At 38.7% G+C, this 16,349-nt stretch overlaps 1 protein-coding gene across 1 annotated transcript in view; it reads left to right on the forward strand.

The window, feature by feature from the left end:
• Positions 1-5,465: 5,465 nt before the first annotated feature.
• LOC311302238 (uncharacterized protein) overlaps positions 5,466-16,349 on the forward strand; it is a 55,986-nt gene continuing 45,102 nt past the window's right edge. The window contains exon 1 of the mRNA XM_084427949.1: positions 5,466-5,631. The gene's annotated coding sequence lies outside the window, so the exon portion shown is untranslated. The remainder of the gene's footprint in view (positions 5,632-16,349) is intronic.

Below are 16,349 nucleotides of genomic sequence, written 5' to 3' on the forward strand. Positions count from 1 at the left end.
CTGGGGCACCATGCAAGATTTCAAAAATCAATTCAACATTTGCTTGCAATGTTTTTCTTACAAAAACCTCATCATTTTGCAGGACAATTGTCTATTACAGTATACAACACAGATATAAGAGTGTCAATAAATCTGTGGTGATATACAACACGCTTTAAGAAAAGTTTATTTTCATCACACTGTAAAGTGATCTAGAGGAAAAACAATTGAAAAGTTCAAATTCCAAAGATTCTACATGTAAACTGGGTCAGTACTGTTAATTACAGTTAGTACCATGAGAAGTATAGGGGTGCTGAGCGTGACCCCTGGAGTGGAGCCCATGAAGAAATATGGTTGGAGATAAAAGTTCACACAAACAAAACCAAACACTGTGGTGTTTTGCCTATAGGCATACATATTAATACGTGTGCTTGTTTTTATTTATGCTGTATTATAAAATACCCATAATATAACAAATAAATAAAACATATTTGGAAATCGCCCTTTAAAACGAAGGCTCGGTTTGTGGTTCACAATTATTTGATTAAAAACAACAAAAACAATAAAACAAAGACAAATTTATTTCTATTTTTGTTAACAGAAGTTATCTTGCGCCTTTAATTGCCTCCGCTATCGTCCTGTCAATCATCTGTCTCATTCTCACGACTTGCGGATATGATTACAGTTTCAATAAAAATGTATTTCACCATCATCGGTGAAAAGACTGTTGAAATTGAGAAACTCTGCTTCTGGATCTTTCCTTCAAGTGTGACAAAGGGCAGTGCCAAAACAAATGGGTAACTGTTTCAATACTCATAGAGCAGAAAATGCACATTACATCAATGTCTTTTTTACATTTTTTAACAATATGATCATTAGACGGGTAAAACTTATGAATTATTTTAAATGATATTTCTCTAATTTTGTTGGTCAGCAAATATCAGTTGGGTAAGAGCCAGACCTTCTTCCAGTCAATGTTTTGCACAAATTTATTCCAGTATGGAACCACATTATGGGACTGTGATAATATCTGTTTTGAACAGGGATCTAATTAGTTTATTGTTCTTACCATTGTTACAAGAAAAACGAATCTTACCAACTGAAGTGTCAGTCAGTGATAACAAAGTTAGTTGTTGTGTGTTCAATCTTGGTTGAGCTCTATATAACATGCAGACACCAGAAGAAATTGCTCCAAAGACTTTGGCATAATCTCCAGGAGACACAGGAATTTTGTATTCTTCTAGAAACTCATTATAAGAGTAAAGACAACCAGCCCTGTTAAATAATTGGTCAACAAAAATAATGTTATTATTAAACCAGTAATCAATAAATAAAGATTTGTGTTTAAACAGTATGTCTTTGTTATTCCAGATGTAATATTTGTTGGGTGAAAAGTTGTGTTTGAAAATAAGAGACCATGAGAGGAAGGCCTGGCGGTGAAAGGATGACAGCCTATAATTACAGGTTTTTATCGGGACTTTATCAATATTATAGAAATAGCTCAACCCACCCAGTTTTGACAGAATATGACATGGTATGACATTCCAAATAGAATTAGGGTTTTTAAAGAAATGTTCCAACCAATTTACTTTAAAAGTATTATTAAGAGTACGGAAATCGATAAAGTTTAATCCACCCTTTTCATAGTCATTTGTTAGAACAGACTTCTTCACATGATGAGTTCTATTTTTCCATAAGAAATTAAAAAGTAGCTTGTCAATCTCAGTAATATGTTTTTTGTCCACATACAGAGATAGAGCTGGATATGTTAACCGTGATAAAGCTTCTGCCTTAGACAGTAGGGTTCTGCCTCTGAGGGAGAGATCCCGTAACAGCCACTGGTTCAGCTTTTTTCTGGTTCTTTGAATAATAGGGTTGAAGCTCAATAAAGTCCTTTTTTTGTTGGTCCTTGGTAATTATGATACCTAAGTGAACAAGTTCACTTTTGACTGGGATACTACAAATGGAAGATTTCATGCAGTCCTTAATAGACATGATTTCACACTTATTGATATTCAGCCTTAAGCCAGAGGCCATGGAAAATGTTTCTATGGTATTTAATGCACCAGAGACTTGATTTTCATCTCTAAGAATGGTATCGTCCGCCAGTTGAGATACTGTATAATAAGCTCTCTGCCTTTTGTTTATAAAGCCTGATTGTGTTTCGTCTATGATGGAGTCCAGGGGCCGTATTCACAAAGAATTTTAAGGCTAAAAGTAGCTCCTAACTGGCGAATCTAGGAGCAACTCCTAAAAATAATGGGCGTGTCACTCGTAACTTTAGGACTCCTAATTTTTTTTGACTAAGAGTAATTCACAAAGCATTTTAGCCCTAAAAGTAGCACCTAAGCCTGGGACAGCTTAAAAGAAGTCGAGAGGACTCCTAACTCACTAACACCTATTCACAAACCGCTTTTTGTGGCATTTCACGTCGCGATGTTTTGAAATGCGTATGCGGCGGCTACAGGAGCTTCCAATCGCGAGGGAACAATTTTGCATTGTAGGCATAACTAGGGATGCAATAACCCCACCAACAACAAGCAAAACTAGGCTACTCATTGCATGTAAACTAATTGTAACGTTTCATTGTGAATCAAATTAAAATGTTCTTCTCTTTGCAAACGTAGGCAGAGGCATATAGTGACAGATTAATTCAATAATGTTGCAAAGATATTGCATCAATCCATATGTTTCATTAGGCTACTAGGCTATTTGTTTTGCCTTACTCTTTATTCATTTAGGCTATTTATTCAGTTATTCATCATCTTCCGTCCTTCGCACTACTTGTGTAGCGCACGCATTCTCAGACCTCTCACCTGTCACTCATCCTCGTAGGGGAGGGGTTTGGAATCATTCCCACGTTACAATCATCAGCCAATCAAGGTGGTCACTTCAGTCAAGCTCGTGCATGAGTAATGACGTCATCCATAGCAACGAAGACTCACTCTTAGTTTAGGAGTTGTCATTTTTCTTTATTAAGAGTAGGTCTGAAAGGCGTTGTGAATAACTTTTAAGAGAAAACTCCTAGCTAAAATCTTTTAGTGCGATTTAGGAGTACTCCTAGTGGTAAGATAAAATGCTTTGTGAATACGGCCCCAGAACAGACCGTAATCTTCTAGCCAATAAGAGAGCTAAGATTTTATAATCGTTGTTAAGTAAACAAATTGGGCGCCAATTATCTAAAAATAATTTGTCCTTGTTTGGTTTAGGAATTAGGACTGTTATTCCTTGGGTCAGAGAGGTGGGGAGGCATTTGTTTTCAATGGATTCTATGAAGACTTTCAATAAAAAAGGGGACAGTTCAGCGATAAAAGATTTATAAAATTCAGAGGATAGCCCATCACACCCCGGCGATTTGTTATTTTTTAGTTGGTTTATAGCTTTCTGTACTTCTTCAAGTGATATAGGCATGTCACAGTGCTCTCTATCCACTTCGCTTATCATCTTCACTGAAAGGGAGTTTAAAAAATGATCAGACGCAGTTGGGCTAAATTGAGAGTCTCTATTAAATTTTGAACAAAACTCTGATATTTTACGATGATCTTCAGTGATAGCTCCATTAATATTCAACTTACTGATACTGTTGTTGGTGGAACGATATTTCTCTAGACTAAAGAAATAACGAGAGTTTTGTTCGCCTTCTTCTAACCACTTAGAGCGAGACCTGATAAAGGCACCCTTTGCTTTTTGCCGATACATTTCATCAAGTTTGATTTGTGAGTAAGATAACCCTTCTTTTTCCTCCTTTGTTAGGGAGTCAAAATCTCTGCAGGATAATTTTGTTATATTAGAGACAATCTTTAACTCAGCACCAAACTTTCTTAAATATTTTCCTATCTCATATTTGAGTTGAGCCCAAAACAGTTTTCTTTGTTTGCTTTAGACCAATCAAGTGAAATCATATCCTTAATCTTATATTGGACTACCCCATTTTGCAGTGCAGACCAGTTGAGCTTCCAATAGCTTGAGTGTGTGGTAAGTGTAGAACCAGATGAGATATTAAGAGATATGCATATGGCTTTATGATCAGTTAAGGGAGTAGGGCAGATGCTAACATCAACATAATCCTTGTTTAAACTGTCAGAAATAAGCCAATAGTCCAGTCGTGATTGCCTAGATCCTGATTTATTGCTCCAGGTATACAATCTGCTATTAGGATTCTTCTTTCTCCATATATCTATCAGTTTAAATCTTCTTATAAAGTCATGAACTGTTATGCTGAGAGGGTGGACTTTTATCTATAGAACCGTCTAGAATAATGTTAAAATCACCTCCTAACAATATACACGCATTTGGGAATCTAACCAACCAACCTGTACAAATATTTTCAATTGACAACAAAAGGTTCACATTTTCTTTTTTTGGTATTGTACCCATAAACATTAGAAACTAAGTAGGTTGAGTCATTGTGTTCAATAACTTGGCAAATAAAGTGACCGTCTGGGTCACATTGTGTGGTCAAGACATTTCCATTAAACCTGTTATTTAAAGAGGCTACCCCAGCTGACCGCTCTGATTCCACCATCTTTTCGAGGGTGTCGCTCCTGTTGTTAATGAGATCAGCCAAGGAGCGCACTGCATCGTATGAGCCGAACCCGGCTTCTCTAGTAAGAGTTGGTTTCTTATGGAGCGGAGGCTTACTTGGCGTTATGGGCAAGGGCGGGAATTCTTCTACGAGGCTTGTTTGCTGGTTGCAATCCATTCCGTCGTTGGTATACTCGTGGTCGCTAGCTAAGCAGCTAGCCCCCTCCTCATTGGACATGGAATCGTTAGGACGCTTCTGTCCGGACTTTCTAGGCATTGTAGTCGTGTTCGTTTAGTCTTTCGCTGAGAGTTTGTGTTAATCTTTTCTTGTAAATTATTTCAGCTGCATTTGCAGAGGCTGGTGGCCAATATGAGCTTTAAAACAGGTTTGATGCCGAGAGCTCGTAACGTTGCGGCTATTCACTCCGCCATCTTGCCGGAGCCCCCTCTGTAGCCATTGTTGAACAGACCTGAGCTACAACTGATGACGTCACATGTTCAGACTTGCTTGACCAATCCATGAAGGGAAGGGGCCGTCTCAGGTTCGCCCACATGTGGAAAACGAATTTTGAAGTCATTTATTCGTTTTTTGCCTGTGAACTAAAAACAAAACAAAACAAAATCAAGCCGAAATCTCCTTTTTCCGTTAAAAAAAAAACAAAAAAAAAAACGAATAAAGGGGCCGTTTTCTCGTTTCTGCTTATTTCATTTCAAATTGGAAAATAAACTATCAAAACGTACTCAGACCCTTTTTGGCTTGCCATAAAAGCTGACGCGAGGCTGACGGGGAGCTCAAGCCTGCGGCGTGAAACCCGTTAGGAAGTGGTTTCTCTTCCCCTTTAAGCATTCGCGCTTGTGAAAGGCTGAAAGCAGGAGCATCTTTCACTCTCTCATGCATACGTCCTGTTTGCGGTCTCTTTATCACTGTGTATATTCGTGTTAAAACGTTGTTGATAAATACTTAATGACGTGTATCCGTGTAATTATCGAACTCTCGTTGAAACTGGCGCTTTTAATCGTGATCTGTCTATCTCTTCATTCGCGCGTGTGTTTGTCCATGCAGGAGTGAGAGAGCAGGACTTGCAGTGTGTTTGTGCTCATTTTACCTCGTACTACTCTTCTTTAAAGGTATGTTTGCACACTTAATGGTTATATAAGTTGTTTTAAGTTTCAATGTGATTGAATAGCAGTCTAAGATATAATATTTGTTTGACTAGCATCGTCAGTTAGGCTTAGGGTTGCCAACTTATGGAAAGGAAAATAAGGGACACTCTAAATATCTGTACTGTAACACACAGTGCATATCATTTTAGAATCTGCAGGTTAATATGTGTACAAAAGATGTATAAAAGGTTCTCAGACAAACACATTTGTGTCATTTCGTGGAAAAATCAACCAAATTTCAGAAACTTTCCCGGCTCAAATTTTTGATTTTGTTAAGAAAAATATTCTGAGTAAAGACTAATGTAAATGAAGAAAGCCAAAATATTAGGCTATATGTGATGGGTGTATATTTACTGAGGAATTACAGTTTTGTAAAATGGGTCAAAATGACCATTTTTACCTGAGATTTGGAGTCGGATTACAGGGGGTTTAAAATGACTTTTACTTTTACACAGAGATTGTTAGGTCTATTTAGCTTAATCTGTTGACTTCAGTCATCTTTGTTTTATTATAGCTACTGTATCCCAACGGTGACATTTTAAAAACGGGGAAAAGCACTACTTTTTTTTTTTTTTTTTTTTTTGCCCAAAGTTTGCATGCCTGCAACTCATATTACAAATATTTTAATATCCTTTTAGATTTCAATTCTTAACAAACTTTTGTTTTGGTTTCTTTTGGCCAAATATGGTTAATTTTAATATAGGGATGCTAATGTGGCTCCATGAGTAAATTAGTGTAAGTTTTCAATGGTCACACATTTTCTGAAGAACAAATAATGTTGAAACTAGAAATGTATCTTGGTGAATTTTTTCATATTTTTTTATATTTTCAACATATAGCTAGCTACACCAATGGATATTACTGTATCATCAACCACAATTTAAAACAATAAACATAAAAGTTTTTTTTTTTTTGTCAGGAAGGCATAGATGGCATAAAATGTAAAAGCACAATAATTGAACATCCTTGAAATTACAATCAAAAAAAGCAAATGAAAAAAAAAAAGAATTTAAACAATGGCACTTACACTGTTGAACTAGGCCTAAATGTTTTTGCAACCATGTTAATAAATATAAATAAATAAATGAAAAGTGCATACTCTCCAGATAAAGAGAACTTAGATGATTAGTATGGGCTGCTTTTGGTGCTTAATGGTTATTTTGTGTTTCAATAACGTCCAGTCGGTAGAGGATTCTGCTGGGTCTTAAAGCCTTCCCTGAACGACTATGTAAATCAAACAAAGATTTGTCACAAAGAAATGATTGTCAATTTAGACAGTATGCCTGAAAATATGGGACAAACTGAATTCTGTGGCTTTCATACGGGATGCTTCACAGATGCCTTAAATACGGGACAATTCCGTATTATACTAGTTAGGCTACCATATGGTTCAATCTTATTTATTGTCATGGCATGATTGTACCAAAAAGACTTTACATTATAAAATATTTACACATTTTCTTGATGTGTTTACATGATGGTGTGTTGCAAATATGCTTAGTATTTTTTTTTTTGCATTAACCGTTATATTACATAGTTATATTTTGTGAAACACTTATGTACTTTGTTGACATATGTGCAATTATGTACGGTACATTATTCATGCCTTTAGCATTCACACTTTCTGTGTTTTTGCTAATTTTGCCTCATACTACTCCTCTAGATTGTTTCAAATCAGCTTTTCAGTGATAATAGGAGGATAAGTTTTCTCCCTCAGCGCTGGGTTTGGCATTGTATATGGCTAGGAACTACTCTCATTCCGGCGTAATAATCAAGGAACTGTGCGGCTGTACCATGGGTGCAGCAGGCGTAATGATATGACGCAGCGCCTGAAAATAGGTCTAATAGGTTAGACAAACTTAGTCCCGGTCACGTTGGAAGAAGTTACCGAGCTGGGGACTATTTTCAGGCGCAGCGTCATATCATTACGCCTGCTGCACCCATGGTACGGCCGCACAGTTCCTTGATTATTACGCCGGAATGAGAGTAGTTCCTAGCCATATAGGCTTAGAAAATCGCAACTTTTCATTTTCCGTCGATCTTAGTACACGGTTTAACTACAGAAGAGTCAAGTTTTAAATAGGAAAAATATTGAAACTCTTTGGTCATTTTGAAAGAAATGCTACTGGACTCATCAGAATCAATGATCTGTGCTAAGCTATGCTAAAAGTGGTACCGTCAGACCCGGAGTTCGGCTGAATGGATTCTAAAACGGTAAAACTCAACTGTTTAACTCTGGGGGAGATGTAAAATGAGCTTATTTCCGAAAAAAGTGGAGTATCCCTTTAACTATGATGAAGACGGCTGGGGCCGGTTTCACAAAGATAGACTTTGACTATGGCTTAGATATAGTAGATAGTCAGACTTCAGATAGACATCTAAATCAGACCGTTGCACAAAGCACTTAAGACTCTGACTATCTTAAGTAGGACTACACTGCAATGCATTCTGGGTAAAATAAGACACTTTTCAAAACAAAAAACATGGCGGATCGAGTAAGCGCATTCAACCGCTCAGCGCGTATAAAACGAGCGTTTGAAGCGAAATAGACGGTTGAACAGTCACAGTGTATTGCATTTCACGCATCGCCCGTGATGCTTGCGTATGAAAATGTCGATCGTTGCTCGCGTTGACTATGTAACGGCCCTAACAGTTACAAGGACATTTTACTTGGGAATGTAACGTTAGTAACAAGGAGAAATGTTTAAATTATGAGCCATTTTCCCTTTTCTTTTGGCAGTTTGTAATGTAACTCATTGTTACTGCTGGTTGCCAAGGTAACATAGAGTCTTAGACCTAAGTTAGCCTGGGGGTAAGAGGTGTCTAATTTTTTTGGTCTAAATTAAGTCAGTCTTTATTTTTGTGAAACAGTCTAACTTGCATTAGACTGTCTATGAGCAAATTTTAGACTTGTCTAACACTATAGACCGGTCTAAAATAGCTTTGTGAAACCGGCCCCTGGACAGGACTCTTGGCTCTTCCTTGCCATCTCCAGTCTGATACGTCAGCGGTTATCAGATGCAAGAAGCTTTAAGCCTAGCTAGTATCTCTCTGTTAGTTAGTACTCATTTTGGGATCTGTAACAAGTATTCTTTTCATTTGATTCTTTTAATAAATATTGTTAAACATTTATTATAATCATCTGACTGGACCTTGGATTCTTGGGTACGTGTCGCATTCTTCTATCTGGATCAGGAAGATCCTAACTGGAGGAAACGACAAGAGGGTGAGCATTCTTTTGATATAAGAATAATCACTATGAGATTTGATTGATTAATAAAGCCTAGCCAAAGAGGCAGCTTACGACAGGGTTATTGTTTTATAGCGAACACGGTTGAAGAGTACCTTTATTATTTTATTTTATTTTCCTTTATTTTTCCAGGAAGGAAAATTTTTGTTTTCCATATAAAACATTCTAGACAATCAAAGCACAACATTCATCATAAATCAATGAATTAAGTAAAACAGCAACATGATTCATTCATTTTAGACTGCAGTAAATTTTTAAATATATTCAAAGGAGGAATTGTTTCTAGTGGAACAATAGCTTGAAATTCATTCCACAGCCATGGAGCATAGTAAGAGAGAGATGATTTTCCATGCTCTGAATGGTGTACCCTAGGTACTACTAATTTAATCCCATTAGATGATCTGGTGCTATAGTTCTTTCTACATAAACATAGAAGACTAGTGATGTAATTTGGAAGCATACCCATCAATGTCTTTACAATAAATACTAACATATGTGATTTCCTCCTTTGATATAAAGAGGACGAACCCAAATAGTTGTATAGCAAACAATGATGAGTACGTGAACAAGAATTTGTTATAAAACGCAGTGCAGCATGATAAACACCATCCAGTCTTTTCAAGAAATATGTAGAAGCATGCATATAAACAACATCACCATAGTCTAAAATAGGTTAAAAAAAAAGTACTCTGTATAATTCTCTTTCTAGCTGTAAAGGAAAAACATTTTTTTTCCCAAAAAAGAAAACCCAATCTTGGTTTAAGCCTTTTCACCAAGTAATTAATATGAACATCAAAGGCTAACTTCTCATCAAGCCATATTCCTAAATATTTATAAGTTGGTACTCTTTCTATATGCAAGTCCTCAATAGTCAGAATATTGAGGACAGTGGACATAGAACGGCTGCGTGTAAAAATAATATACTTAGTTTTATTTACATTTAAAACTAATTTCAGTTTTAGCAAAGTAAGCTGAAAAGTATAAAAATAATCTTTTTTTCTAAACTTTTGCTAAAACAGGTAATTTAGAAATAGGACGATAATTATTCAAATCGGAAGGATCGCCTCCTTTTAAAAATGGCATAACCATAGCCGATTTCCAAGATGGCGGAATTACATTATTAGTGGATAGACTCAGATTGAAATTCGATGCAATAGGTTCGGCAATAATATCTGCAGACACTTTTAAAAAAATTGGTTCAATTTTGTCAGACCCGCCTGAATTCTTACAGTCTAAATTTAAGAGTAGTTTATGAACTTGGGACGGTTAGTCAACTCATCAGTTCCCTGTTCATCAATGACCAATGAATTGTCTGTTATCGAACTAGCTGAAATAAAATGACTATTAAACGTATTAACAATATCAACCTTGTCTGTAATTAATCTTTGGTTCAGTTTTAAAGCTTTTGGAAAATAAGTAGATGTATTTAATCCTATAAGAGATTTCGTTAATTTCCAAAATTTAGAAAAATCATTCATATGATCATTAATCAGATTTAAATAATACTGACTCTTTGAACATTTTATGAATTTTGTACACTTATTTTGTAATAATCTATATTGAGACCGAATAGCGCAGACGCGTGGTTTCATTTACCTCACACACACAGATGCACGAGTGACGCTCGCGCTGTTTTCAGTCTCTGCTGCCTCACGATAATGATGACATGATGAAATTAATCTCCAGAGCCACTCTGAGAGTCACTTCATGAGCATTTTACCATTTCATTTGAGAAAAAATATATCATATCATACACACACAGAAACTAAAAGGTCTTCACAGCAACCCGTCAAAATAAAAGTTCGGTTTAACTAAGAAATTGACAGAAATAATTATATTATACAGTATACAGCTATAGTACAGTATATTTAGCTATGTCTCCATATATTGAAAATACTACTTCTCCTAATAATAATAATAATAATGTGTGCATTTGAAGGTTGCTTATGTTTCACTTGATTTTTTTATAAGTAATATTTACCTTTAAACAGCATGTTGCCTTCAGTGCTTATATGTATAATTTACTTATGATTACCGTCATAAATATATCAAAATATAAGTCATTGAATTGAATTTAATATTTTTTTCAAATAGTTAAATAAAATAGAAAAATGGTTCCAACAGATTTTGCTGTGGTACCGAAATTGGTACCGAGAACCGTAAAATTTTAATGGTATCGGTACCGACTACTGGAATTTTGGTATCGTGACATCCCTACACCGCACGCGCTATAGATCGGTCTATGGCGGGTGCGGTTGCTGCCACCTATGGCTCAATCTCACAGAGATCCGCGACAAAGAGAAGGTTTTCCTCCTGGACACCCCAGTTTCTCAGTCTGGACTGTTTGGGGAGGCAGTCAGCACTGTGGTTGACAAGTTTCGGGCCGCAAAATCCCAATCGGCTGCCTTCAGGCAGTTTATGCCCAGGAGGGTTAGGCAATCATCAAACCCCTCCCCGTCTCAACCCAGAAAACGTCCTTCTCATAGGACGGAGTTCACGGCTAGGAGGAGTGACTTGGCTCGTCCCCCACCAGCTACGGTTTGGGGAACCCGTGGTCACCCTTTTCCCCGCCAGCAACCTCATAGGCGTTTTGAGCTGAAGCGGTCTAACAAAGGACAGTTCTGTCGCAACCCCCCTTGCTTCAACAGGGTTTTTCCAACTGTAGTCGAAAGCGCCTCAGAGGCTTCTGTACTACAGCAGGAGATTTCGTCCCTTCTCCTCAAGGAAGCGATAGAAGAGGTTCCTCCGAAGGAAGTCGAGCAAGGCTTCTTCAGTCATTACTTCCTGGTCCCGAAGAAGGGTGGCGGTCTGCGACCTATACTAGACCCCCGTCGTCTGAATTTCTCCCTTTACAAAGGGAAATTCAAGATGTTGACGCTGAAAGCTATCATATCTTAAATTCGGGCGGGGGACTGGTTCGTGACAGTAAACCTGAACAATGCATATTTCCATATTCATGTCGTACGGCGACACAGGAGGTTCCTCAGATTCGCCTTTGGAGAAAAGGCGTACCAGTACAGGGTCCTTCCTTTTGCCTTTTGGTCTCGCTCTAGCGCCGAGAACGTTCACAAGGTGTATGGATGCTGCTCTGGTCCCGTTGCGGCTCCAGGGCATCCGTATATACTCAACATCCAGGACGATTGGCTCCTTTTAGCCCACTCCAGGGAATTAGTGACTCACCACAGGGATATTGTCCTTCGTCAAATTCAGTCTCGCGGCTTGAGGTTAACCCTCTGGGGTCTGGGGTGTTTTTGGGGTCCTTGAGATGTTCTGACATGCCCTGACATCAGTGCTTTTTTCAGTTGCTTATAAACATATTAATGGCAAAAAAAAATTGTGATTTTTTTTCTTCAAAATGATGTGAAAATCATCCTGCCTTATCATTCACATAACACAATACATTGATTTGAATTTTGCAAAGCACTTTCTTTTTGGAAAGGCAATATTCGAGTGGGCGTCAACGATCATGCACGCTTCATGATGAATTTTGAAAAATGAATCTAAGGAAAAATTCATCTAAGGTTTACACTCCGGGTACATTACGGCATGTTTTCTATGTACGACGTTCTCAATATAATTCATAATCCCACGTTTATAATGAACAACGCGTGGTTATTGTGTTACGGTGTCCGCACAGAACAGAGGGGCGGGGTGAGCAAAGCTCATTATCATTTAAAGACACATGCACTGAAACGGCGTGCTGAAAACAGAGCTGTTTTTGAGCAGGTGAAATTAGTGTTTTCTTACAATACTAATGAGAATTTTTAATAAAAGTATATTACAAACTATTAATTTAGACCCTAAAGAATCATATTAGCTTGTACAAAAATGGCATTATATGACCCCTTTAAAGAAAAGGCTTATATTTACCTTTTAATAGTTTGTTTACATTTACCTTGTAAATATCTTTTTTTTATTATTAAAAAGGTTACTATTACAACAACAATTCAAGTGTAATCTTTCTTTGTCGACATATTTCAGTCGATTTTTACTCAGTATAGCAATACAGTTTGCTAAAACCGAAACATTCATTCACACACAGAAACGCCTGACTGTAACGTTGTTTTTATGAAATATTAGGGCATATAAATGTTAATTTGCAGTTTAATACGTTGCTTATACAAATAGCCTACATTTTATTTCAACATATTTCAGTCGATTTTTAATCATCTGAGTATAGCAATACATTTTGCTAAAACATCATCATTCATTCACACACACACAGAAAGGCGATTTAAAATTAAACTGTCTTTTTGCGAGCTTTGGTAAACAGCGCGCATCTCTGCGGCTGCCGTTCATTCGTTCACACGGAAACGCGATTAACTTGAGAAGAAAAAAAAACTTACTACAGTTTTCCTCACTCAGTCGGATCCTCGCTCCTCGCAATACCCGAACTCTGAGGTAGATTCTCCATTATTATTATTCCTCACAGCGCTGCCAGATGGTGTAAACACGTAGGCTACAATGATATGATTAAACTTGTGTTTTCTCGAGCTGATATGGGGGCGTTCACAGGTTTGCCTCAGTAATTTGCGTTTGAATAGCACGCGCTCTCCGTGGGCGGAGTCACATTACATTTGAATTAGCTCTAATGAGCTCGACTGGAATCGCTCTCTTTTAATACAGATTTCACAAGATGAGAATATTTGTTTTTTATATAAATTACCTTATTTAAAAGAAGAGAATTCAAGCTTCATGCCTGTGTGTCTGTATGCCTGTTTGACTGAGTATTCGCTGAGTTACAGTTCATTTTCGGACGCGTTTCAGAATGGATTTAACTGACAGAGAGAAGGCAGAACTCGCATCACGTTTATTTTTCTTTATTTGGCAAAAAGCACAACACTTTGTTTTTATTGTGAGTATACACAAAAATAATACACATTTAACAGAATCGATTGATGTATGAAACTTGCTTGTAATATCAAAGTCAACAGAGCAAAATTCATTTCTTTTGAACTGAACTGAAAAAAAAACGAGCCTATCGCGCCGGCGCGATTGTCGACCTCAGGGGGTTAAACACAGAGAATAGTGTTCTAACCCCAGCTCAACAGACAGTTTTCTTAGGGGTGTGCGTGGATTCCGTTCTGATGCAGGCCCGTTTGGCACCTGCCCAGATTTTAAGTCTTGTGACATGTTTGGCCCGCTTCACGCTCAGCCATCGTGTTTCTGTGGGCAATTGCCGCAGGCTTCTGGGGCTCATGGCGGCAGCCTCCCCTGTGCTACCCCTAGGGTTGCTCCACATGAGACCTTTTCTGTGGTGGATGAAGTTTTCAGGGGCCCGGTCCACAGGACCAGCTCTTGGCCTATTGAAGGTGTCATGCAGTTGCTTCCACGCCCTTTCAATCTGGCAGGACCCCCTCTTCCTTTGGAAAGGGGTCCGCATGGGGCAGTTTTCCGTCACCAAATGTTTACTATGGATGCCTCTCTGACCGGCTGGAGCGCGGTTTTCGAGGGCAAGCCAGCGTGGGGTCTGGACTGGGGAGACTCTCTCTTGGCACAGAAACAGCTTGGAGCTGTGAGCTGTTTCCCTGGCCCTTCTTCACTTTCTCCCTTTTCTCAAAGGGCACCATGTCATTGTCAGAACAGACAATATGGCGGTAGTGTCCCATGTTAACCGGCAGGGGGTGCATGGTCACACACCCTGGACAGGATCTACTATCCCAGCTTCAGGGCAGGACATGGCATCCTGCCCCAACATTTGGAAGCTATGCGTATGGCCCATTGGAGGCCACTAGCTTTGAGCTTTGGTCTTCCCGCTGACGTCTAGGAGACCATTGTGGGAGACCCCTTTACACGAGAAGGTTGTATTCCTCCAAGTGGAGGGTTTTTGAGTCATGGTGTTCGGCACACGCTAGGGGACTGGGGTCTGTGCCCAGTGGGTTCAGTGCTGGAATTCCTACAGGAGAACTTTGCTTCTGGAGCGGCCGCTACCATTTGAGAGTACCGTATTTTCCGGACTATAAGTCGCTCCGGAGTATAAGTCGCATCAGTCAAAAAATGCGTCATGAAGAGGAAAAAAACATATATAAGTCGCACTGGACTATAAGTCGCATATATTTAGAAATTTATTTCACAAAATCCAAGACCAAGAACAGACATTTAATCTGGAAAGGCAAGTTATTCAACTACACAGTAGCACACAGAACAACAGGCTGAGTAGGTGTCCGGTATGTTAACGCAACACATTAACAGTTATTCAGCAACATATACCTGGGGGGCTGAATAGGCTAAATTAACATAATCCGGCGAGTCCAACAAGCAAGTTACCAGTAAACAAGTTCACCAAGCCCCCGCGATCTTATTCCACATCACTGAATCCATTGAATTTTCTTCATCATTGCTGTCGCTTCTGAACAACTCCGCCAACTAGAGCGCCCTCTCGCAGCTGTAGACGGTAATGTTTTCTCTTGGTTCATCTCAGTCTGAATTAATTTTGATATATAAGTCGCACCTGACTATAAGTCGCAGGACCAGCCAAACTATGAAAAAAAGTGCGACTTATAGTCCGGAAAATACGGTATACATTGCTGCTATTGCAGCTCATAGAGAGTCGGATGAGATCCCCCTGGGTAAACTGAGGTTAGTCTTGTCATTTAAGCGTGGGGTTAGGCGCCTGAAACCAGCATGCTCCCCTGGAATTCCCTCTTAGGACCTGTCAGTCGTCCTGGAGGGCTTAACTGAGGCTCCCTTTGAGCCCTTGGAGCCAGCTACGAAGCGGATTCTGACTCTCAAGGTTACTCTTTTGTTAGCTTTGACTTCGTTTAAGCGGGTGGGGGATTTGCAAGCTCTTTTTGTTAGCGACACATGTATAGACTTCGCCCATAGTCTGGTCAGGGTGACTTTAAGACCAAGACCAGGATATGTGCCCAAAGTATTGTCCACAGCATTTCGCTCTCAGGTTATTAACCTTCACTCTTTCCATCCTCCCCCTCTTGTTTCTGAGGAAGACAGGAAACTTAATTGCATCTTAAGCTACACAGCGTTGAGTGAACCTATGAAAGAGAACGTCTCTGGTTACTGATGTAGTTCTCACTACAGAAACATAGGATTTTACTTCATAAAATTAGATAACGTATGTTATCAGCTATTGCGGACATTGACCGTGAGTTGGCTGGGACGGACATGCAGAAAAATTTCCTCTTCCACTAATACGCTTAATAAAGCCTGAACCTCGTCATCGGTCCAGCGGCCGTTTTTTTTTTTATTAAATTCCATATTTGCATGAAGCCACGAACCGCAATATATTTTTAAAAATGGTGGTTAAAACAGAATGCTGTGCGGAGTAATCCAATCAAAATGCAGTGTGAACACAACCAATCAGCCTGTTCAGTGCACAAGTCCCACCCCCGAAAGTTTCTGAACTTTGAAAAAGTACTACCTCGCCAACAGGGACTTTCTGAGGGAGAAATATTTACCCAGAACTTCATTTAGA

Source organism: Rutilus rutilus, assembly GCF_951802725.1.
Source record: "Rutilus rutilus genome assembly, chromosome: 1".
Lineage (NCBI taxonomy): Eukaryota > Metazoa > Chordata > Actinopteri > Cypriniformes > Leuciscidae > Rutilus > Rutilus rutilus.